The 24,475-nt window shown below is 39.2% G+C and overlaps 1 pseudogene; it reads right to left on the bottom strand.

Annotated features, from left to right (window-relative positions):
- Window positions 1-976: 976 nt before the first annotated feature.
- Window positions 977-14,465, bottom strand: LOC147487207 (putative pectate lyase 2; annotated as a pseudogene).
- Between the last annotated feature and the right edge of the window lie 10,010 nt (window positions 14,466-24,475).

A 24,475-nucleotide genomic window follows, 5' to 3' on the forward strand; every position in this document is an offset into this window, starting at 1 on the left:
TCGAACTGTTTGAATTTTTTAATAAAAAAAAACAAAAAAAAATTTGGACGGCTAAAGTAGTCCCGTCCCACTCTTGGGACGGGTCAAGTTTTCCCGTGCACACCATTTCTATTTTCTTAACCAATTTGACTCCAGTTTTGACAATTCTTATAATAGAAACGATAATTTGACAACGCGTTGGTGAATAAAATTGCTATAAACATTGTCAACTGTCACATTGAAAATCAAAAATAGCAACGCGTTGATGATGCTCTCATGTTAGCTTACTAAGCAATGATCATGATTACAGTTTCTTCGTCTTAAATCATGATTAACCCTGATATTCCCATTCAAACAAACATTGTATTATTTATTGAAGTTGTACCCATACATAATTATAATAGGCCAACCAACATTCAATGCGTTCCAGGAGATCCACTCCTTATTCTAGAGAATGTACAAGACAAAAAGATAAACGAGGACTATTGTTACAAGGACCAAAATATCGATATCGGTGTACCAAAAAACCGATATATATCGGATATATCCATTTTTTTTGTGACCAGTCCAAACTATTTAAAATATCAGAAATATAATATCGGAAATATATTGGAAATATCGGATTTATATTAAAAATTAGTCAAAAAGTCAAATGATATATATCGTATATATCTATTATATCGGCGATATAAAGTTTTATAACGGAAATTCATATATATATCGGAAAAAAAGGGTTCAATATTCGGTAGATATACGTCGGAAATATCGATATCGGTGTACCAAAAAATGATATATATCGGCGATATTTTGGTCCTTGGTTACAAGACAATGCATTAAACCTGCACAATGCTCTTAAAAACTACACATTGCGTACACATTCAATGCCTCTGAGGTCCTTCAAAATATTTCTCAAGAAAGAAGCTCAACTGACCAAAATGAAGTTGCGCAGTGGAAAATTTTAGGTAGTAAGACGAGGCGTGCAATTCTACTGTGCTAATTAACACGGTCTCCTGGGAATGTAGCGCAGAGGGCTAGCATTTGATGTTAGAGCAGGAGCCATTGCTCCTTCCACTACAGTGAATGCTTGAGACATGGAATATAAAGGAGCATAACTTCCCCAACCAGACTGAGTGAAGTAAGCTCCATTTACAAATGTATCCTTTGAAGATCTCCATTTCCAATTCTTCCATCCACCACCCTCTCTCTCTGTAACCTGCCATATAATACAGCGCAACCCACATATGAAAATTCTACAAACCTTGATATTGGATGAATTGGATTGAACAAGAGGAGCAATGCCCATGATTGAGTCATGTTGATATACCTGTTTGGAACTAGGATCAGTTGGCGCAATAAAGTAGTTCCCTTCACTGAGGATAGTAGGATTAGCACTTCCACCTATGGCATACTGAAGTTTAAGTCAGTGCAAGTATCTTCAAAGATTGTTTAGAAGTTGAGGTTCATCCTAGATTGTTTAGAGTTTGAGTGATGGGAGTTTGGGGAAGAAGGTAAACTCTTAGTATAGGATTGTTTTGTTTTAAGCTAATGAAAACAAGAAAACAAAAGTTGTTTGATATGTAAATGACATGAAAACATTGAAATAAGTATTGATTGAAGACTGAAACAAGAACAACAAGATAAGATTGATTGATTGAAACAAACAAAACAAATAACAAGATTTAAATAAAAGGAAATGAAGAACAATAAAGTAAAAACTTGAATTGAAAAACATGACTAATTCCTACAAACCAAATGGTTTGGACCCTAAAACAATGGATGACTTCTCTCTCTCTCTCTTGCTTTTAGCTTATATACCCCTATTTTTTCCTTTTACTGATTTGCCCTTCTCCATTAATCTTGGCACACCTCACACTTTACTTTTGCTTTTGCTTTTTGATTTCTTCTTCACCAAGATAGGTTTTAGAGAACGCCAACTTTTGAGTTAAGGACATCCATCTTTGGTGTTGAGGACTTGACTTTCAGCTCCTTGGTTCTAAGTCCTTGACCTTTGATATTTGACTTTGACCGTTGACTTTTTTGGCACTTTTTCCTAACAGCTTTTGGTCTTCATAATAAGCGTGATTAAGGCTCCTTTTGCTGCTAAGATGCTGCTTTTGTGATAATTGGTCTAAATATCTTTGTAACCTGAAAAATTCAATAAAAACTATGAGTTGTTTTTTCGTTAAGCGTAAGAAAGGCTGTAATGCATGAATAAAAGGGTAATAAAATGCACATTTGGGAGTTGATCACATACATATGCCACTCATCATATCTGTTGTTTGCGATGTGGGAATATCCAAACCTTACCCTGTAATGCAGTTTATTTACATTTAATTAAGGATTATAGACTGTACTGGTTAGTAACAAATCCTCAACTGTGAAATGTTTCATTCAACAAAAGAATAACCTCTCCCACTCACCTGGGCATTCTTTCTATTAAGCTAGGGCCAAAGAAAACAGTAACTTTGATAATCTTGCTTGTTATCTATAAACTGATCATTATGTCCAAACAGCATCACCTACAAACCCATCTTGTTTAGAAATTAAACTTAATACTAATGATGAAAGATAGCAAATAACCTATTAAATGTGAAGACAATGTGAATGGTGTAATTAATATTTTAATATGCTCAATATCCACAAAATGGGATCTATTTAGCCTGAATGCCTGATGGACTTACTTTATCATGTTGAGAGAAGAAATGTTAGAGATGGCTGTAAAGGGGATTTCCTGTCATTGATTAGATGACACGTGCATGGGAAATGACCCAGGACTATAGATGTCCAGAATGAAACGAGAACCATCGGATCAGTTATGTGAGTAAGTGATCTCGTATTTATCACGATTGTTTAGTAAGCACGTGCCAGCCACGTGACTGACCGCCTCTAGGCATAACAGTTCTCCTAGTCGTTAGGAACTGATCTGGATAGTTCCTGAATATAAGGAAACTGAAGAGGGTGATATTTGATGATAAGGAAGGAATCGTAATAACATATCTTAAGAATTACCTTTAGATATAATCTTCCCATATACGATGGGATATTATGATTAACAAGGAAATCTACCTCTAATAAGATATGGTCTAGATTTAGACTTCCATAAGGAAAGGATTCATAATAGGAAGGCATAGTCCAAAGATGGAAGGGAGCTCACAAGCGGTGAGGTTAACCCTAAACCTAGGACTCTTAAACCTCTTCCTATATAAACCATAGGAATTCACTTTTAGGAACTACACAAAATAGATTTTGATTCTCTTAAATAAACAAGGAGATACGTAGGCAGCTGCCAAGCGGTTCAACCTTGAACTCTAAATAATCTCATCCCTTTTCTATCAAGAAAAACGAACCTGAATTACAAGATACAGAGGAGGATCAGGGGATATTTAGAAAATCCCCTACATCTTGTGGCGCCGTCTGTGAGGACAAAAGCAAGTAAACATTTGTTTCGAACAATTGATTTAGTTTAAAAACTCTTACCATTGTGATGGCAGGAGCAAAAAAAAAAGGTGGCACTACCACGCGCAACATCGCTGTCAGAGAAGAAGAGGGCGAGATGCCTGAAATGGGGAGAATGTCGGTTACCATGATGTGAATAATCACCTCTAAGGACATGTGACCATCACTGACGGACCAGTTGCTCCCGGTGCAAGCCCTAGGAACAAAGCTCAAAAGGAACGTCAAAACGGTGAGAATGTTGTTCTCACCAACCCAGAGTCTGTTCAGGCGAGCCAAGCGTACAGACTCTGGAACAGCAAAGAAGCAACCTTGAGCGAGAGTTACAGCTGCTGAGGCATTTGTATCAATCTGACACGGGGAAGGAGCCACTCATCGATCTCGATGATGACGACCTTCTAGAAGGTGGTCGTGCTAAGAACCCAAGGCGTAGGGATCCAGTTCGACACGAACCATCAGAGTCAGAATACAATAACTCGGATGAGGACTCGGATACATCATTAGAGCCGAAATTAACAAAGCAAGATCGTGATGTCGACCCCTGACACTGAAAAAGGACCCATAACAAGAAATTTTCTACCAAAGAAAGTGCATGGGAAACTGAGAAAAATGACCTGATCCGTTAGATGCATCGGATGACAGGCAAGGGGAGAAAAATGCAAGACTCCCTTGTTCAATCCGCCATAATGGGGGCAAATAGATCTCTTTTTGCATCACGAGTAATGAGGAAGTCCTATCCCCGCAGTTACAGACAATTGAAGTTCAGTATCTTCAGTGCCAAGTCAGATCCGGTGGATCACGTATTCAGATATTATGCCACCATGGGACAATATGAAAGGTATGACCACGTCATGTGTCAAGAGTTCAAAGCTTCCCTGTCTGGATCTACGCTCTAGTGGTACCACAGATTACCTGAGCAGCAGATTAGGTCCTCAGAAGAACTGTTCAGGACATTCATAAATAGGTACTCGTGCAATAAGTACCAACCAAAACAGATCGATGCACTGTTCAACATCAAGAAAAAGGACGGAGAGGCATTGAGGTCCTACATCCAACAATTCATGGAAATTTCAATCCATGTACAATCTTGTGATGAACAGACTGCTATAATAGCTTCCAAACAAGGGTTGGACAAAAACAACGCCTTATTCAGGTCCCTCTCCAAGAAACCACCCAGTGATTTGGAGGAACTCTTAGACAGGGTTGAAACTCATGCAGGATGGGAGGAGGATGTCCTGAACAGACGTCAGGTAGCAAAAAAGACTAATCGGACAACCCCTGTGGTCCCATGCGAGGGGAATGACAACTCTTCACCTCAAAAGCCAAAAGGAGACCATCATCGTGGTTGCCAAAGGGCTGAATCCCCATCCAAGGGACGAATGCCTAGAGGGAAGTACCAAAATGTGGCAAGCAATGTAGATGGAAAACCACAAAAGAAGTCGCAGATGGAAGAAGCTGAAGAAGATCTTCACTTGATGGACAGAAACTTTGCCCCTCTAAACAAAATGCCAGATGAGGTCTTGGACTCGATCAAGAACCAGAGTTACCTCAAGTGGCGGCCACCCACTCAAGCGGGGCTCCCCGGTACCGAGAGACCGTAGGACCTACTGCAAGTTCCATAAGAGTAAGGGTCACAGTATCAGAGCTTGCAGGACCCTGAAAAATGAATTACAGGATCTGATTGAAAGGGGGTATTTGAAGCAGTCCGTAGCACACGAGTAGGTGAATGCAGTACAGCCCGAAGAGATCAGCACGTCAGTTCAGAATCCCCCAAGTATTGGACCACTCAATGGCCGACTCCAGATAAATATGATTTTAGGAAAAGCAAGCAAACGAAATGGGTATGTCACTGAAAAGGGTGCCTGATACCAAATGCGCGTCGCCAAGAAAATGAGGATCATGAACAGCGAATTGACTACAGGTACTCAAGTCAACACGTTACCCCACAAAGATCCACTCATCCTTTTCATTGAGGCCGATTGTCTCACCATCCAGAGTCCACATGAGGATGTATTGGTTCTCACACTCCCTTTTGGAGATTACGATTTGCATTGCATACTAGTTGATCTGGGAAGCTCAGTAGATGTGTTATACTATGACACATTAAAAAAACTGTAGATTCCTGACTCTGAGATGGTCGCCACCAACTCCAATATGTATGGATTTAGTGGAGACAAAGCTCTAACAATTGGGGAGATCAAGCTACCCGTAGCTACTGGTCCGGTAACCCTCGTCAGAAATTTTGTTGTGGTAAAAGCTAACCCACCCTATCATATGATCTTGGGCAGGACCTGGCTGCACAGGCTCTGCGCTGTTCCCAGCACCTATCACCAGTATTTAAAATTCCCACATAACAAGAAAATTGAGACAATCAAAGAAGATCAGGTGGCTGCCAAAACGTGCTACGCTCTGGTGACAAAGCAGTCCCCACTCCCTTTTGAACCAATGGAGGTGGAGAAACTAGCCAAATAGCAATTACAGTTAGATCCCCCTCTCTCGGACCTGGTCCCAAGAGAGAGAGAGGATCCCCCCTCACTGGAGCTGTTAGAGGAAGTTCGCCAAAAACCACTTTCATAGGCACCTTATTGAGTTTTGAAGAGCGTCAGGCTCTAATACACTTCCTCTGAGAACACAAAGACGTGTTTGCTTGGTTATTCAAAGAAATGCCAGGAATCATGTGGCATGCCACCGCTCAATGTCTGTAGTGATGCAGTAGTAATCAAGCAGAAATCGAGAAAAATAGGTGCTGACAGATCCAAAGTTGTAAAAGCCGACGTTGAAAAGCTAAAGGCAACTAATTTTGTCAGGGAAATCAATTTCCCCACTTGAATTTCTAATATTGTCCCAGTACGTAAGAAGAATGGGTCATGGAGAATCTGCATCGACTTCACGGATCTGAACCGCGCGTGTCCAAAAGACAGTTACCCTCTGCCCTGGATTGACAAATTGGTGGATGCAACGGCTAGACATGAACTGTTATCTTTCACAGATGGGTCGTCTAGCTACAACCAGATCCCATTGCATGAGGAAGACCACAAGAATGGTAGTTTCACAACCGAGGATGGCCTGTACTGTTATCAGGTCATGTCATTCGAACTGAAAAACGCGGGAACCACGTACCAACGTTTGGTCAACAAAATGTTTAAAGGATTAATAGACAATATTGTGGACGTGTATGTAGACGATCTCTTGATCAAAAGCCTAAGACGTGGAGATTATCTCTCCCACCGGCAACATGCATTTGACATTCTCCGAGAGTATCGCATGAAACTCAACCCTGTAAAATGTGCTTTCGATGTCTCATCAGGGAAGTTTTTAGGGTACCTGGTTACTAAGCGAGGAATTAAGGCAAACCCAGATCAAATCCGGGCGCTCATAGAAATGCCTTCACCTAAAAACATGAAAGAGGTTTAAAAAGTTGTAGGCACGTTAGTAGCTCTGAATAGGTTCATCTCCAAGAGTTCAGATAAGTGCAAACCTCTGTTTCAGTTATTAAGAAAAAATACCTCATTTGCATGGACAGAAGAATGTCAAAAAGCATTCGATCAACTCAAAATGTACCTGGGGGCACCACCGATCCTTTCCAAACTAGTTGAGGGAGAAGTTTTGGGTCTTTATCTCTGATACGTGTGGATGAAAAGAAGGATGAGAAACCTATCTATTTCTTGAGCCAAATGCTCCTACCAGCAGAGACAAGATACCCTAAACTCGAAAGAGTCGCTTTAGCCCTTATTTTTGTGGCGGAGAAATTACGACCATACTTCCAGTCCCACACTATCAGAGTAATCACAGAGTACCAGTTACGATCAGTTCTGGAAAGGCCAAACAGGTCAGGAAGGTTACCTAAATAGTTCGTGCAACTGTCAGAGTATGATAATATCTACGTCCCACGAATCTAAGAGAAAGGTCAGGCACTAGTAGAATTCTTAGGAGATTTCCCAATGACCTACACTGGGTACGACTCAACAATCCCCAGTTCAGATGATAGCATCCTACCTGAAATCCCAAACACCCGTCCATACCCTTGGGAGCCGCACTTCGGATGGCGGCTGTTTGTGGATAGATCTTCAAACGACAGAGGCGCAGGAGTTGGAGCTGTGTTAGTTACTCCTGACAACATGCGACTGGAGAAATCCATCCGGTTAGGTTGGAATGCCTCTAACAATGAGGCAGAGTATGAGGCGACACTTGATGGCCTCACAATGGCTCTCGACCTGGGAGTAACACACCTCACAGTTTTTAGTGACTCACAGCTAGTTGTGTTTCAAGTTGATGGAGGTTATGAGGCCAGGGATGAACGAATGGCTAAATACCTGGAATTGGTAAGGGGTCTTCAAAGCAAGTTTGAGAATATTCAGTTTTATCAGCTATCTCGATCAGAAAATCGACACGCAGATGCTTTGGTATATGTTGCCTCAATGTTGGGCAACAGCGAGTATCGCTCCATCCCTATAGAGTTCCATGACAAACCTAGCATCCAAGCACTCCCTGTTACAACAGTTTGTATTATTCCAGCCACCACACCAAACTAGATGGATCCATACAAGTCTTACCTCAAGGATGGAACATTCCCAGAGGAAAAGAACACAGCAAGGCGTCTACTTGCAAAAGTACCAAGATTCACCATTATTGAAGATGATATTTATAAAAAGTCCTTTATGGGACCTCATCTCTGATGTCTCTCTCCCGACCTCGCTGAATAGGTCATGCGAGAAGTTCACGAAGGAATTTGTGGCAACCACGCTGAGGGCAGAACACTCGCTCTCAAGATCCTAAGGCAAGAGTACTTTTGGCTTTATATGCAAAAGGATGCACAAGTTTTTGCCCGCAAATGTGAAAAGTGTCAACGACATGCTCCGTTTATCCATGCTCCAACAACAGAGCTGCACCCATTAGCCAGTCAATGGCCATTTGCACAGTGGGGAACTGACATTGTGGGACCCTTGCCACCCATTCCTGGCAATGTCAGATTCTTATTAGTCACAACGGATTACTTCACCAAGTGGATAGAAGTAGTTCCCTTTGTCTTCATCGGGAACAGGACGTTAGAAAGTTTATTTGGAACAACATTGTCTGCAGGTTTGGTATACCCAAAGTTATCATCTCAGATAATGGGCTACAGTTCGCTGGCGGATTGGTCATTGAACTCTGTGAAGAGTTTCACATTACCCATCTTTTCTCAACTCCAAGGTATCCACAAGGCAATGGCGAGGTTGAGGCCTCTAATAGGGTTATCTTAGATAACATGAAATGCAAATTAGATGACACAAAGGGTTTATGGGTCGAGGAACTACCTAAGGTCCTATGGGCATACCGAACAACACCCAGATGATTGACTGGTGAGTCCCTATTTTCACTGACCTACGGAACTGAAGCTGTCATACCTCCCGAACTGGTAGCTCCCACTCAGAAGTTGGACATTGTGCACACCCTGGACAATAAGGAATTATTATGCAGAGAAATGGATCTCTTGGATGAAAAGCCGAAAGGCGCCGCATTACGCTTGGCTGCCAACCAGCAGATTCTGAAAAGATCATATGACAAGAGAGTCCAAATTCGAGCTTTCAAATCTGGCGATCTGGTTCTGCGTGAGATCCCAGAGTATAACGACAAGCTTGGGCCCTACTGGGAAGGACCATACATCATCGACAAGGTTGGCCGAGCTGGTTTTTACTACCTACGTATTATTGAAGGGGACGTTCTTGTCAAACCATGGAACATATAGCACTTTCGCAAGTACTATCAGTAAATTGTTATTTCATGCTCCTTTATGCATTGTTTATTCTCTCCAGTTATCAATAAAGTTCCTCACCTTTCAATTGAATTTATTTCTTGCATCAGTTCTTTATTTATTATCCATAATGGACTAAGCATTTAGGGAATTATCTTCTCACTATCTGTTCAAGAATATTGTATGCCAATTTACTTTGGAACCAGTGATACTGAGTTTGGGGAAGCTGAACTGTATACCAGTTCCTTTCTCATCCCCATGCAGCCTGAACTATACGCCAGTTCTTTCAGATTGAGATTATCCTCAATGGGTTAAGCCTTTAGGGAATCTAACCATACTAAGTGTTCAGTAAACTGTATGCCAGTTTGACTTGGAACCAGAGATAGTATTCTTGGGAGCTTGAATTGTATGTCAGTTCCTTGAGCTCTCATAACATCAAAAGTGGGGGTTGCTGGGAAGATCTGGGTTGGATCCAGATCCTAGCACCCAATCATTGGCCTTAAATATCGGTAAGATTGCGTTGATGAAGACTCCCCCATTGTTGTTATGGCGATAACCTATTTATTTTTTAAATAAACAGGACCTATCATTATTAAACACAGTGTTGTGCTCAAGGCACCCAGTTACTTTCGCAAACACACATGGCTCCTCTGGGACGTTGTGTCTCTATTACAATCGAACTTGCAGTTACAGTTAACTTGGATGGCTACCATGATATCCTGATCAGATTCTAGTTATGCCTCATTTTAACCTGTTTTGTCTATTAGGGTCACCTATTGTTGTTCCAAATAAACTTTGGAGGCATCAGGGGTAGAATATACATATTAGTACATGTCATTATATGCTATATAACATAAAATGTTTTAAATGCATGCATAAACTAGAAGAGCTGCAGAGCTCAGTAAGTAAATAGTATGTGAGCTACATAGCTTAATATTATAGACCCATAAAAAATTGTTTTAAAATAAATGTTTTCTAAATCATGAACTGAATAGCTAAGTCTTTACTTAGCCTGTTGAGCAGGGGTGGAATCGAACTTCGGTTCAGCATCAGTATTTGCTGCTACACCAACATCAAGAACTTCTGGACCACTCTCAAGAATTGATTGTGTGGTTGGACTGGCTGGGACGGTTGAAGGCTGAATAGAACATTCACTTGAAACTAGCACATGCAAAAAAAGAAGTTGAACGGGAGGCATGTCATCATCGGTGTCTTCTCAGAGGATGAGAAGACATCAAGCATAAGTTCATTCTGAATTGCTAAGATACTGGTATTCAGATCAGGAAATAAGACGAAACGGTTGGTCACCTGCCCCTGATCATCCACCTGAGAAACATACACAGTAGCCTCAATAGCTTCCTCAAACTTAACTTGTTTGGCTGCATTGAAGGACTCTTCAGAAACATCAAGTACTCTCAGAGCAAAACGAATGGCATTTTCAGCTGACCTCTTCTTTACCTCCTACACCACTTTGGAATAGAACTCAGAGGTCTCTGCCAAGAGATCACCAGCCTTATTTTCAAAATGTAGATGCTTCTCCTTGAGAGCCCTCTCATAACCTGTCATGACTTCATTTGCATGAGGAATGGCTTGGCCAAGGGTTCTCATTTCAGTATTCCTACGGTGAAGCTCCCCTTAAACTTGGTCATGCTTTGCTTGTAGAGTGGTGAATTGAGAACATAGTTCCAAGAATTTCACTTTCCAAGAAGCAGCCTCGGCAGCTCCCCTTTGGGCTTTGTCTAGAGAATTTTGGAGGTTGGCAATGGTCTCTCTCATGTTCTTGAAACCAGCGTCTAACTTTTTCTCTCTAGCCAAAAGTTGGTCTACCTGGGTTTGCAATTCCCCAGCCTTTTTCTCAGCAACCCCTCTTGCCCAGTTCAGCTCGCTAGTGGCCATGTCATCGGTAGCTGTACTGGCTGAGGTTGCAAAGATTGGTTCTTTCATAGCCAAGAAGTTATTCACTAACTGAAAAAGAATACAGGATGTGTAAGTAACACAATGAGAGAAACATAACATTGTATAGAGAAGGAAGCCTTACCTTGGCAAGATAAACGACAGATCTGTGAAATGACAGATCCAGACTACCAGCCATGTTGGCTTCAGCTTTGTCAACAGGAAGTCGTGCAGTTTCCAGAACTCCAAGCGCGATATCAATATCATTAACCGAGTGCTTGTTGGTGACGGGAAGCTCATCAGTTCGGCCCCAATGCCTCATCTCCACGATCATCTCCCTTTCCGGAGAATCTGGAGATTGTGGCGAGAAGGGAATGTCGTTACTCGCCCCTCTCCTATCTCCAAATTGAGGAGGGGGGAGATCAACAGTTACAGCAGTTGTCTGAGCAACGCCCTTCCCCTTTCGGTCATCGGGGAGGGAAGGATCAATAGTCAAAGGTACAAAGTCACCAGCCTGTTCGAAACCTATGGGAGGGTCTGGAACTGGTAGGGGTACATCTACTTTCTCAAAAGACTTACCAGAATGGGGAATAGTCACATGAACCTTAAAAAGTGTTTCTTCATTCACAGAGAGAGGGTGAAATTTTGTTTTCTTACCAGAAGGGGCAACATCAGAATCAAGAGCAGGATCAACTCTCTTCAATTTTGAACGATTAGACGCACGTACTTCCCTCTTAAAATTGCTAGTAGCCAGAAGTTCATGAGGCAGTTCATGGCCCCTCCCGCCAGTGATCACACAATCATCACTGACATCAGGCTCCTGAACTAAACCCGATGTCGCAGCATCACCGGAGGTTGCCACATAACTCTTCTCTTTGTAGCTTCCTCTCTTTCTAGTACTCAAAGAGGATTCATGCTGAACTGGAGGAGGAAGAATTCCAGCATCCTGATCCACAGGAGGAGGAAGTACTATGCGCTCAGAATTCACAGTATTTATCCCAAAAGGGGAAAAGCTGGGGGCAAGTGTCAGCAGTTCTTCAACAGACATGTTGAAATATTCAAAGAGACGGGTGGAGTCAGGAACTATCACCCAGGGCATCCTTTGATCCTTGGGGATCTTCTTGATGAAGTCCACCGTAGCAGCATCACTTGCAGTTAATTAGTTCCAGGGGGAAGAGTAATCTAAGGAAGAATAGTAAAAGAACTCAGTTGAAAAACTCTTATGATGATTATAAAATTCACAAGAAAATAGACTTACTGGTTGGAGCATGAGTGTGTTTTCTGGGAATAGGAATCCCCATCGGCTCACCATTAGCATCTAGAGGACGAACATCCCACGCATCACCCAACACTCGAAGGTGGTGATCAGCGCAACCCTCGTCACTCTGCTTTCCCTCGAAAAAGACGAGGGGAGAATTCTTGTCTCTGGTCATGAGGTAGTAGTAAGATTGGTCCCGAATATGGCAAACCTCATAAAAATATCCAAACACCCAACGATTCAGAACGAATCTATGTCTCTTGGCCAGTATGGCAGAGTACATGACAATTTTGTAGAACAGGGGTGCTGCTTGACCCAGAGCAAGATTGAAGTGAATCAGACATTCTCTTAATAGGGGTTGGAGGGGAAGAGTGAGTCCGGCCCTAAGTTGACCGATTGTGATGAGCGCTACTTCTTTGTAGGCCAACTCATCAGACAATCTCCCCCACTCAAGACCAATATCAGAGGGATGTGAAATTTTTATCGAATCAGTTCCAGGGAAGAAAGATCTTTGAAGTTTATAAGTGACCAGTTGGGATTCATGATTGGAAAAGAGAGAAAGTTTGGAGATTTTGTTAAACCCTAACAAGAGATCAAGGGGTTTAGTGTATAGGGAAAAGATAGCGGAAGAGATAATGAAGGCTCTTTCACCATATCCTTTTTATACAGATATGATAGACGGTTATGATTAGTTCAAGCATTGCATCTTTTCAGGATAAAACTGCCATCATTACCTTTTTCGGGAAACGGTGTGTCTGCTCGAGCCGTCTTTTTAGAAGCCTTAATTAGATGGGTACGTAAGCAGTTTCAACAACTGTTTATGAAAAATATTCTCGTGCCAAAAGCAGTGTCGCTTCCAAGGCCCACGTGCTAGATGGCATGAGAGGGGGCATCTGTAAGGGGGATTTCCCGTCATTGATTAGATGACACGTGTATGGGAAATGACCCAGGACTATAGATGTCCAGAATGAAATGAGAACCATCGGATCAGTTCTGTGAGTAAGTGATCTCGTATTTATCACGAGTGTTTAGTAAGCACATGCCAGACACGTGATTGACCGCCTCTAGGCATAACAGTTCTCCAAGTCGTTAGGAACTGATATGGACAGTTCCTGAACATAAGGAAACTGAAGAGTTCGATCTTTGATGATAAGGAAGGAATCGTAATGACATATCTTAAGAGTTACCTTTTAGATATAATATTCTCATATACGATGGGATATTATAATCAACAAAGAAACCTACCTCTAATAAGATATGGTCTAGATTCAGACTTCTATAAGGAGATGATTTCTAATAGGAAGGCAGAGTCTAAAGATGGAAAGGAGCTCACAAGAGGTGAGGTTAACCTTAACCCTGAAACTCTTAAAGCTCTTCCTATATAAACCATAGGAGTTCACTCTTAGGAACTACGCAAAATAGGGTTTGATTATCCTAAATAAACAAGGAGATACGTAGGCAACCCGCCAAGCGGTTCAACCCTAAAATCTAAATCATCTCATCCCTTCTCTATCAAGAAAAATGCTCCTGAATCACAAGATACAAAGGAGGATCAGGGGATACTCAAAAAATCCCCTACAATGGTGAGAGCTGTTGAGGCGTGGATTGACATCGATTCGTCCATCACTACATTGAGGTAAAAAGCAATGATCCACCCAAATATTCGAAGATGCAAATATTGTAATATCATCACCATAAGAGCCAAGCAGATTGGCTACCACGAACCAGTCCACTTTTACCAGGCTTACAATCATGAATACTTATCCCATGTATGATAATATGGCTCACCCCTTGGACGGTAATACAAGGTCCATAAGTTATTTCCACCTTAACCCCTCTCCCATCTATAGTCCTAAAACTATTCATGATGAGCTAATTCTGTAGCTTAATAACCATGTCCCTTGCAAGAATTATCCATAAAGGTTGTTTTTGTATATCACCATAACGGAGTGTACCAGGTTTTGGGTTGATGGGGTCATTAGCTGGGTTTGATACTTCATATATGTCTCCAAACTTTCCACCAATTGCTGCATTACCGAAACCAATGGCGTAGTCAGCAAAGGCACGTCTATAGATGCAACAAATCCAGTGGTTCTTGTATACAAAAACATGAATGGCTGAAGGCCTATCAATACACCAAGTGGTATGCATGCTTCTGACTTTTGAGTTTGGATAAGTCATAGTAGAATCTGACAGCTCGCTCATCAAGCACTCTACAGAAATTCTGAAGTCTTTTTTTGGCAGAATGACAACTAGTATAGAACATTCTTACGGTTGGTTCTATTGATGTACCTAAATGTTGTAAATACCTCACCTGACCATCTTGCACCTAAGAGCATTCCCAATGCAACTCAATATATTCCCCCTTTTATCACCTCCACGTAGGCAGTATTTCCCCTCTTGGTGAAAAACAAGGTGAAAAACAAGGTGAAGCTGCCCAATGCAAAGGTGAAAAAAAAATCTCAGACGGGACGTTGGATTCCGTCTGGAGGCTTTTTGATCAAGACGGAATGTAACATCCCATCTGGTATTTTGTCTGAAGTTAAAAAAAATCCGAAAAAAAATTGAAAAAACATGCGAGAAGGAATGTTTCATTCCGTCCGAAAAAAAACAGATTTAAAAAACACACACACACACACACACACGAGACGGAATCCAACATCCCGTCCGAAGTTCACAAGTCAACCACTATCTCGGTTGAAGCTTTTACCTTGGTTTTGACTTGGGAAAATAGTCACCAGATATTCACCTTTGCATTGGGCAAAGGTTTTAAACAAAAACTGGTGACTACTTTCACATCCCCCCATATCCACCTGCATTGGGAATGCTCTAAGAGTTTTCTGTTAGAACAGATAGACTATGGACAGGGACTTGCTCTAATTTCATACAAGCCCTAGCACCCAAGGGTTTTCTGTCATAACAGAATCTAGGGATAGGCCGGGAGTTGCCCTAATTTGACAGGCCCTAGCTAACATCTAATAATTATATTATCATTTTGCTACAAAATTAAACGACAATTAAGACCATTCCATGTGGATTAGATAAGACATGAGAACCATAAACTCGAATCAGATTCTACGCAGGAGTATTTAGTCAAGAACACATAACAGGGAGTCAGGTATGCTCCCTAACAAGGATACTGTTAGCATAGTTGTATGTAAATAGCAACTAGAGTAGAACGGAAGGAACAGTAGACAAGGACAACAGTAACATGGAACCACCAAGGCGCGTATTAGACTGTCCTTAAGGAAAGATTTCGCCCCTTCCAATGGTGCAGAAAGGTAGCAGTGACATCTTCCTCACAGGATTCAATGGTGTACAATAGTTTGACCTTGCACTAGAACAAACTACTATCTAGAACAACAATATAACTCTCTATGGCGGCTACAGGAAGAAGAGAAGAAGAATAGGGCAGGTGCGAGTTTCTATTCTCTGAGGGGGGTTTCTATTGAAGTGCATCCCTCTATTGACTCACAGTCCTATTTATAGAGGTTAGGTCAATTTCCGAAATAGATAAGGAAGAGAGACCAACTCCTAATAGAACACCAAAACTTGCTGCTCAAGAAAAAGCAAAACAAGTTTAGGCAATTGGTCAAACCACTCCCCACAACAGTAAGCCCAAGCCCAAGCCCGAACCCAACCCGATGTGGTGGATAACCAATGTGGGACTATCTACTATGCACTAAAGTAGAGAGAACACCCTTTGTTCATCTCCTCCACTTTGCACACACACACACACTAGTATTTAGAAATACATAAGAGATTCCAACAATCCCCCACTATTTCAAAATACTAATAGTCCCCCACTATTTTGGAATAGGATATTACAAAAGAAATGGGTTAACTAAATGCCAGAGAGAATAAAAAAAACAATGCATAAGATACTGGTGCTTTACGGGCTTGAACAAGGCATAGGGTAACATGTCTTATAATACGTGAAAGTGGTGGATTAAAAAATCTTTGAACCAATATTCCCTTGTAGTAAAATAGATCACATGCACCCATACTATTCTTTCATTATATGCCTGTTCTGCAGTGTTGCGCTTTTTGGCCCTTACGCTGCCTGTGTTCCATGAATGCTCTAGAGTACTTGCCCGTATACTCAGAAGAACCGACCCAGTTCTACATTCATGTAGGTGGATATCCATCAAGTGTACATTATAGTTAAAATACACTATCTCATTATAAAATTGACTATGGATTCCAATAAGAGTAACATAACTCATCCTTACTCATTGCAATTCTAGTTATACAATGTGTACTAAGTACCATCTCGCCATAGGGTGGGACGTCTCATAAATAAAGAAGACGATAGTACAGCAGGACGACGAAGTGACTTGTTTTTCCCTTTGAACCTACTTCATGGGATCTCCAATCATATAGGTAGGGTTGTCGTCAGTGTCGCCCTATATATGGGCATAAGTCCCATCCCCCTCGACGTATAACCACTTGCCTCCAAAGAAGTGGTGCGGTCAGACATGTGGCCAAACTAAGTCCAACCTAACATAATCTCTAGCAGCTGCTTGATTAAGTTATATCTCAAACTTACATGTATTATTTTCCCATTGCACATAGGGTAACATGTCTTAGCTATTGCAATGAGACAGTTGCAAAGCATATACACATCAGGAGGCTGTTTAGAGCCAATGGAAAGATTTGCCAAGAGGTTGCTAACCCACTCAGCATCATCACATGCCTTTTCTAAGGCGATTAGCTTGGATGATATCCAAGACACTCAATTTCCACCAAAGGTAAACACATAAACATTACTAGATCCAGTTTATAACATATTACCCTTCCAACAATGATGGAAATCTACTAAATATCAGTCCATAATCAATGGCTCTGCTATAGTACTTGGATAATTTGACAATATACATCTAATGTTCATTTTAAGAACAATGGGTTATCAACTCAGTATGCCATTAATGTTGGCAATGTCATGTCTCACAAATATAATCCATCAAGTACAATAGGCTACCAATGATATTGACATATTTAGTATGAGAAAACACAAGTAGATTATTTTTCATAAGATGGATATCTACCACAAGAAGTGTTGACATAGTCTTACTAACGTAATACCCATACTTTTCAATGAAAATATTTCTACTAAGTGCGAAAACAACATAATGAGACCAACATGAGTTATAATTCCTATATTCACCAGTCATTCACTTATGTAGTGCCAGAAATTCCACTATACCATCTGGCCGGTTTAGTTTAAGGTACGTTGTAGGCTTCAACCATATTCAAATGTCAACATCTTGACAACTGAATATAGCAGTTACAGAAATGAGTTTAACAACATAATGAACTATCATTTTCAATGACGGTTTATTATGTATTTCAAATAGGAATTTCTCTGTCTCATACACATTCTCAATGCTATCACTCATGATATTAAATCATCTAAACAAAGAAAGATTAAAACATATGTCTTGCTTTACTCTAAAGAAAGTACACATTTTTTATCAACAACAGTACTTTGACATCCATATGACACCAATATGTTGTTGAATTGCTCATGTCATTTATAGGAGCTTGAATCAACTCATACAAAGATTTACTAAATTGTATACCTTAAGCTCATCACCTGGTACTACTTGGTATTGTAGTTCCGCACAACTACTCAACTAGAGTCTTTAGAATTCTATAAAAGAAATTATAGTTACATGAGCAAGGTTTCAAAGTAGTATAAATCTTATCTCTGATTGAAACCCCTTGGTTATTATTATTAGCCTTGTATTTTGCAATACAACTATCACGTTTTAGCTTTCTCTTGAAGATCCAATTCAACCTATAGATCCCCCAATAAATCAAGAGTCCAGTTTAGAGGAGTTGTATCCTTCAAATAGGACACTTCCCATAGACATACAACTTCCTTATAGGTTAATGAATCTTCTTCAAGAAACATATAAACATCATCACCGTGAATGGTGGATATACTCACTGATAGTCTTCCAAATTTCTTGTTCAGAAATTATGGGATCCTCTTACGTAATTCATTATGAACATCTAACCACTCTATGCCAATTTTATAGAAAGCACATCCTCAAAATAAAATTAGCATATAAGACATTCAATAATAGTGTGGTATCTACAAGATTGTTATCACGCATGACAACTAAAACAAATATCACTATTATGACTTTCACCAATGAACATCTACTAGATAGTTCTAGGTCTCAAAAATATTTCTTTTAGATTCATTCACAATAGCCTTAGCAAGACACCCCCCACATTTTGAAATATTTTAGGATAGGCCCAAGACCTTTCCATACTTTGTAGTTCAGTGTCTTTCTAATTATCTTGTGAGATGAACTATGGTAAAACAGTGTCATGCATATGGGTCACCACCCCCCATAGTTCAATGGTTACTCAACCTAATCAAACTTACATGCAAAATACATTATACCGCTACAAACACTAAAAGAAACACCAACAATAATATGCACTCTTATGACAAGAATATATTTTACTCAAGTTTATGATTATGGATCATATTAAACATAGTTATATTATGTTCATGCTATCTATATGAAAGGAAATCCACAAGTGATTTAAATGAATTTTAAAGAATAGAAGAATTAGATGAAAATGGTTTTACCCAAAAAAATATCATTATCATTCTTCTTTTCATCATTCAACATTCCAACTTATATAGTGAGACAATCCACGTACTTGTACATCACCTTGACTATTTATTCATAGTCATAAGAGAATAATGCCTAATAAGACAATCTACAAGCGTTACATCTCCTTGTCTAAAATAGTTACTGGAAGATATTGTCTAAGAAGACAATCCATAACCTTACATCTCCTTGACTAAATTAGGTTTAGGAGGATATTGATTGTTTCCTATATTGTTTCCTCTCGTAGACAATGATGCTCATTACTTAATAATATATGACATGGTTAAGCTTCATGCCAATGTTAAAAAAAAATGCATTCATGCCAAACATGGTTAATATCATATCATAGGTTCAGGAAAAATAAACTTTAACTGTACCCCTCACAACAAAAGGTATACGATATTAAGTAAATCTAGCCACTGAATATGCAAAACAACTGAGGACTCCACCTCCTCTTTTTACATGAGCTCAAGTAAGATAGAATACCTATCAATAAGACCTCAAGTTCTACCACAACATCTAATGGCTCAACCTATTAATGTCTTCAACTAGAAAAATTTACCAATAAACTATCATCAAGTTCAAAGTAAATCCATGATGATTAATATCCAAAACTAGTATGCTACACAACTTTAACATATGCTATATTGGATATAAGCTACAAGTTACTTCATCTAACATGTATTTTCACAACAGTACAATTATAACCATTGTTTAACAACACGTACACTCAATAGAGGTAAGCAATTATGCATTGAATACATTATAATTACTATCCAAGATTTGAGTGTGGTTACTATCCAAGATTTGAGTGTGGTTGATACTAACTATCTTAAGGTCTTTCTTAGACCATCTACATACATCTACATATGTACAAAGAAAATTAATATCAAACTACTTCTAGTCTAACCAATTAATATCTTAGTGATAAACATGTATGATTTGTTGACTAGGTTATTAAAGAAGTTTAAGCTTTAATATCACCATATAAACATGTATGATTTGTCCCTCCTAAGAAAAACTAGCATGCAACTCAAGGCAAGAATATCACCATATAATCAAACCAAAAGAATTGTAAAGAGTGAAAGAATTCTTTGAATTGGGTATCAATCCTTATACCACTGGAAAGCTCTTTGAATCAGCTATCGAACACAAAAAGCGGATTGCAAAACAGAGCTCTGAGCTGAAAGTTATAGCAGTTTTCGTAACGAGCGACGCAGCTGTCAAAAAAGACGAACTTTGACGTTTTTCTTAATAGAAATCTCAGGGCCTGTTTGTTAAATTTTAACTAATGGAAAGGAAAGGATATAAGTTGGTCCACTATGGAAAGGAAAGGAATGGAATGGAATGAAATGGAAATAGTTTTAAAATTATGTTTGTTTGGTAAACTGTGGAAAGGAAAGTAAATTGTGTCTGTTTTTTTTTTCCTTTCCTTTCCCTAAAATTTTTAGGTCTGGACCATGGACTCAAAACCATTTCCATTTCCCTCATTTTGTTTCCGCAGGGAAAACAACATTTCCTTTCCATGGACAAACAAACAACAAAAAAACTATGGAAAAGGTGGACCACACCTCTTTTCCTTTCCTTTCCTTAGCATTTCCTCCAAAACAAACAAGCCCTCATATTTGACTCCCACAAACGTAGGAGAAAGGTCTACAACCATATAGAGTTTGATAAACCATAAAAGATCAATAAATATTCAATCTTTAATTGGTTTTCCTAACAAAAATGAACTTATCAGAAAATTTCTAAAGTAATAACCCAATAACACAAACAATAACTCAAAGTAAAAGACTTATCTTTTGATTGCCGTATTAAAGCACTCTCCTTTGTTCCACTACGAAATTCTTTCCTTAAGATTGTTAGCATAGTTGTATGTAAACAACAACTAGAGTAGAACAGAAGGAGCAGTATACAAGGACAACAGTAACAGGGAACCACCAAGGCGCGTATTAGACTGTCCTCTTAAGGAAAGATTTCGCCCCTTCCAATGGTGCAGAAAGATAGCAGTGGCGTCTTCCTCACAAGATTCAATGGTGTATAACAGTTTGACTTTGCACTAGAACAAACTACTCTCTAGAACAGCAATATAACTCTCTCTGGCGGCTACAGGAAGAAGAGAAGAAGAATAGGGCAGGTGCGAGTTTCTATTTCTCTGAGATGGGTTTCTATTGAAGTGCATCCCTCTATGGATTCATAGTCCTATTTATAGAGGTTAGGTCGATCTCCTAAACATATAAGGAAGAGAGGCCAACTCCTAATAGAACACCGAAACTTGCTACTCAAGAAAAAATCAAAACAAATTTAGGCAATTGGTCAAACCACAACAGTAAGCCCAAGCCCAAGCCCGAACCCGAACCGATGTGGTGGATAACCAATGTGGGACTATCTACTATGCACTAAAGTAGAGAGAACACCGTTTGTTCATCTCCTCCACTTTGCACACACACACTAGTATTTAGAAATACACAAGAGATTCCAACAGATACTGCATTCATGAGAAAAACATATAAATGTGTTCACAATAATAAATCCGTTGGGATTCATAGGTCAAATTTCACAAAACTTTTGCCAAGCTTCGCGGTATTTAGTCAACCCGAAATCTAAAATTTTAATGAATAGATACCAGCATTTAGGGGTTACAGTTTCACGAATTCGGTTTTTGAGGGTATATATGCATTACAGTGGAGTAGTGGACCATGTGTAGTGGTCGCACCACCATACATTTAACACTTTAGACTCTATTTTTTTCCACTATGACTGTGGTAAAAAAATAGTGATACTTCACTGGTACAAAAAAATGACACAGTCCGACCAACACAGTGGCATGGAGGATGATATATATCATATAATATATGACATGTATCATCATCTCACCGTGTCGGTTAACTGTGTCATTTTTTTTTGTGAGTGAAATTAGTCATAAAAAATTGTTTTGAAATCAAAAGTTGTGTAGTCTTAGTTGGTTAGGGTACTCGTCTCTCACACCATAATCGAGTTCAAGTCCCATCTCAACAATCTAAACTGGGCCAGGAAGGCATATATAGCACGAAATACGAATTTAAAATATGATATTATAGGGAATAAAAAAGACCAAAACTACGTACTTCATTCTCTCAAGTATTTTTTTTTTGTTTGGTGATACTTCTCTCAAGTCAACACTCCCAAGCCGCAATTCTTTACTCGTGCAACCACGTGTGTTTCTTGTTAATAAGTGACAAATTTTACTAAATATAATTGATAAATGAACAAAGTCTACTACTAATCATAAGGTCGTGTGCACCACCTTTTGCGATCTTTAAGTTTATTCCTCTTCATCTTAGTATATATAGTTTGTTTTTTTTTTTTTTTTTTGAAAAGATCCATTCTCCATTCATATATCATCAGGTAACAACAAAGTTTTCATATAGACGCTCCTTGACTCGATGAAAGACCCTACTAATAGATAAGGGAACCACAGTCCCATTACAAGACAAGTCTGTGCCACTTCTACCAGCCTCTGCAAGCAGATGAGCATGCTAAGTTTCACTCCTGGAGCAATAAACAATACGACAAAACCCAAAAGACTGCCTAATAAACTGGATCTTTGACCTTAGATCTTCTAACTCCCAAGAAGAACATGCAATTTGCCCATTAACTACATCAACCATGCTTTTGCAATCCGATACAATGATCACCATCTTAATATCTAGATCCAAAGCTTTTTCTAAACCCCACAAAAGAGCTTGGAACTCCGTCTCCTCCGGTCCCGATGCTATGCAGTGCTTGCTTCCTGCAAACAAAATATCACATGACCATTTACAAATAGTAAGACCTATGCTACCTGTTTTTGAGAGACTCTCATATCCTCCATCAATTGTTATAAGAAATAACTCGTGTAAAAAGATTTTTGGGATATAATATTTGCACAAAGGTTTGGGTTTTGAAGGTAAGAAAGAAGTTGTTGATTGGGCTACAAGTTTGATCGAGGATAAAGGTTTGTGGTTTGGGGTGAATATTAGTTGGTTTCTATCCAACCAAATGAAGTAAGATAAGCTTGCAAAGTGTGTTAAGTTGTAAAGGATAACATCTTTGGGTTGGGTGTCCATAGAGATTTTAAGGAAAGTGTCCAGAAAGGTTGTTAGTTTGAGATTGTGTGCGGAGAGAGAGAGGACTAGTGAACCATGTTGTTGCTAGGGAAGGACAAGTTAACAGAGCATGGTCAATGGATTTAGGGGCTTGGGTACAACGAGGACAAATGTCATTGGTAGCCATATGTCTATAAGTTAAGAAATGTTTAGTTGGAAGAATTGAGTGTGTACTTGCCAAATAAAGAGTTGAATCCTTAGAGGTGATTTTAGTTTCCAGATGATATTCCAAATTTTATTAGGGATTGGAGTTGAGGAAGGACTGTTGGTAAGAAGTTGCATATACCAATTATAAGTGGATTTAACTGTGAATTTACCATTTCTTTCTATTGTCCAAATCCAAGGCTCATAAACACAGTTATGATCTAGATAAATTTTATAAATTTCAGTTGCAATCTCTTCAGTGAAAAGGCTATTAATCATATTATAATTCCATGAATTATTCATAATTAGATCATAAACTAAAATTATGTTATCATTAGAGGGCGGACCCATAGGTGTTTTATAAGGCAGGGTAGGAATCCAATTCTCCTCCCAGATCTTAGTATCTCGGCCATGTTTGATTAGACGACAAGGACTATATTTTATTTCATTTGTTATCTTAATAAGCTTTTTCCACCAAGAAGAAGTAGAAACTTTGGCTTTAGCATTTAGGAAGTTACATTGAGGGAAGTATTTGGATTTAAAAATCTGAACCCAAAAGTGATGTGGTTCTGAAATAAGTTTCCAACACAACTTGGATAGCAAAGTTTTGTTTTGAAAGTAAGAAGATTTGAATCCCATGCCTCCCAAACTTTTTTTCCCACAACATTTTTCCCAATTGATGAAGTGGGCTTTTGGATTACCATGTTCATTTTTACCCCACCAGAAGTTAGCTTGAGTTTGATCTAGTTCATGACATTCTTGTTTCGTGAAAAGATGGGTTTGCATGTTATATATAGGTATATATAGCACTAGTTACACTTTTAATCAGAGATCCACGTCCAGCTTTGGAGATTAAAGTATTTTTCCAACTTGATAATTTCTTTGAAATATTTCTAATAATGATATTAGTATTAAACTTATGAGGTTTTATGGGATTAAAAGTCAGACCTAAGTATTTATTGTTTTGATTAGACACAGGGATTTTTAACACTCGAGCAACAAGTTTGCGTAGTTAAGAATGTAAATTATGACTAAATATAATAGAGGACTTATCAAAATTTATACGTTGCCCTGAAAGATTACAATAGTCAGTCAAGCAATCAACAATATTATGAGCTTCAACTAAGTTGGCTCTGACAAAAACAAAGCAATCATCGGCAAACATTAAATGGGAAATAGGAGGGGAGTGGCGAGCAATTTTTATGCCATGTAACTTATTAATGGCCATCAAATGATTTATACATCTAGAAAAATA

Source organism: Coptis chinensis, chromosome 7 (genome assembly GCF_015680905.1).
Source record: "Coptis chinensis isolate HL-2020 chromosome 7, ASM1568090v1, whole genome shotgun sequence".
NCBI lineage: Eukaryota > Viridiplantae > Streptophyta > Magnoliopsida > Ranunculales > Ranunculaceae > Coptis > Coptis chinensis.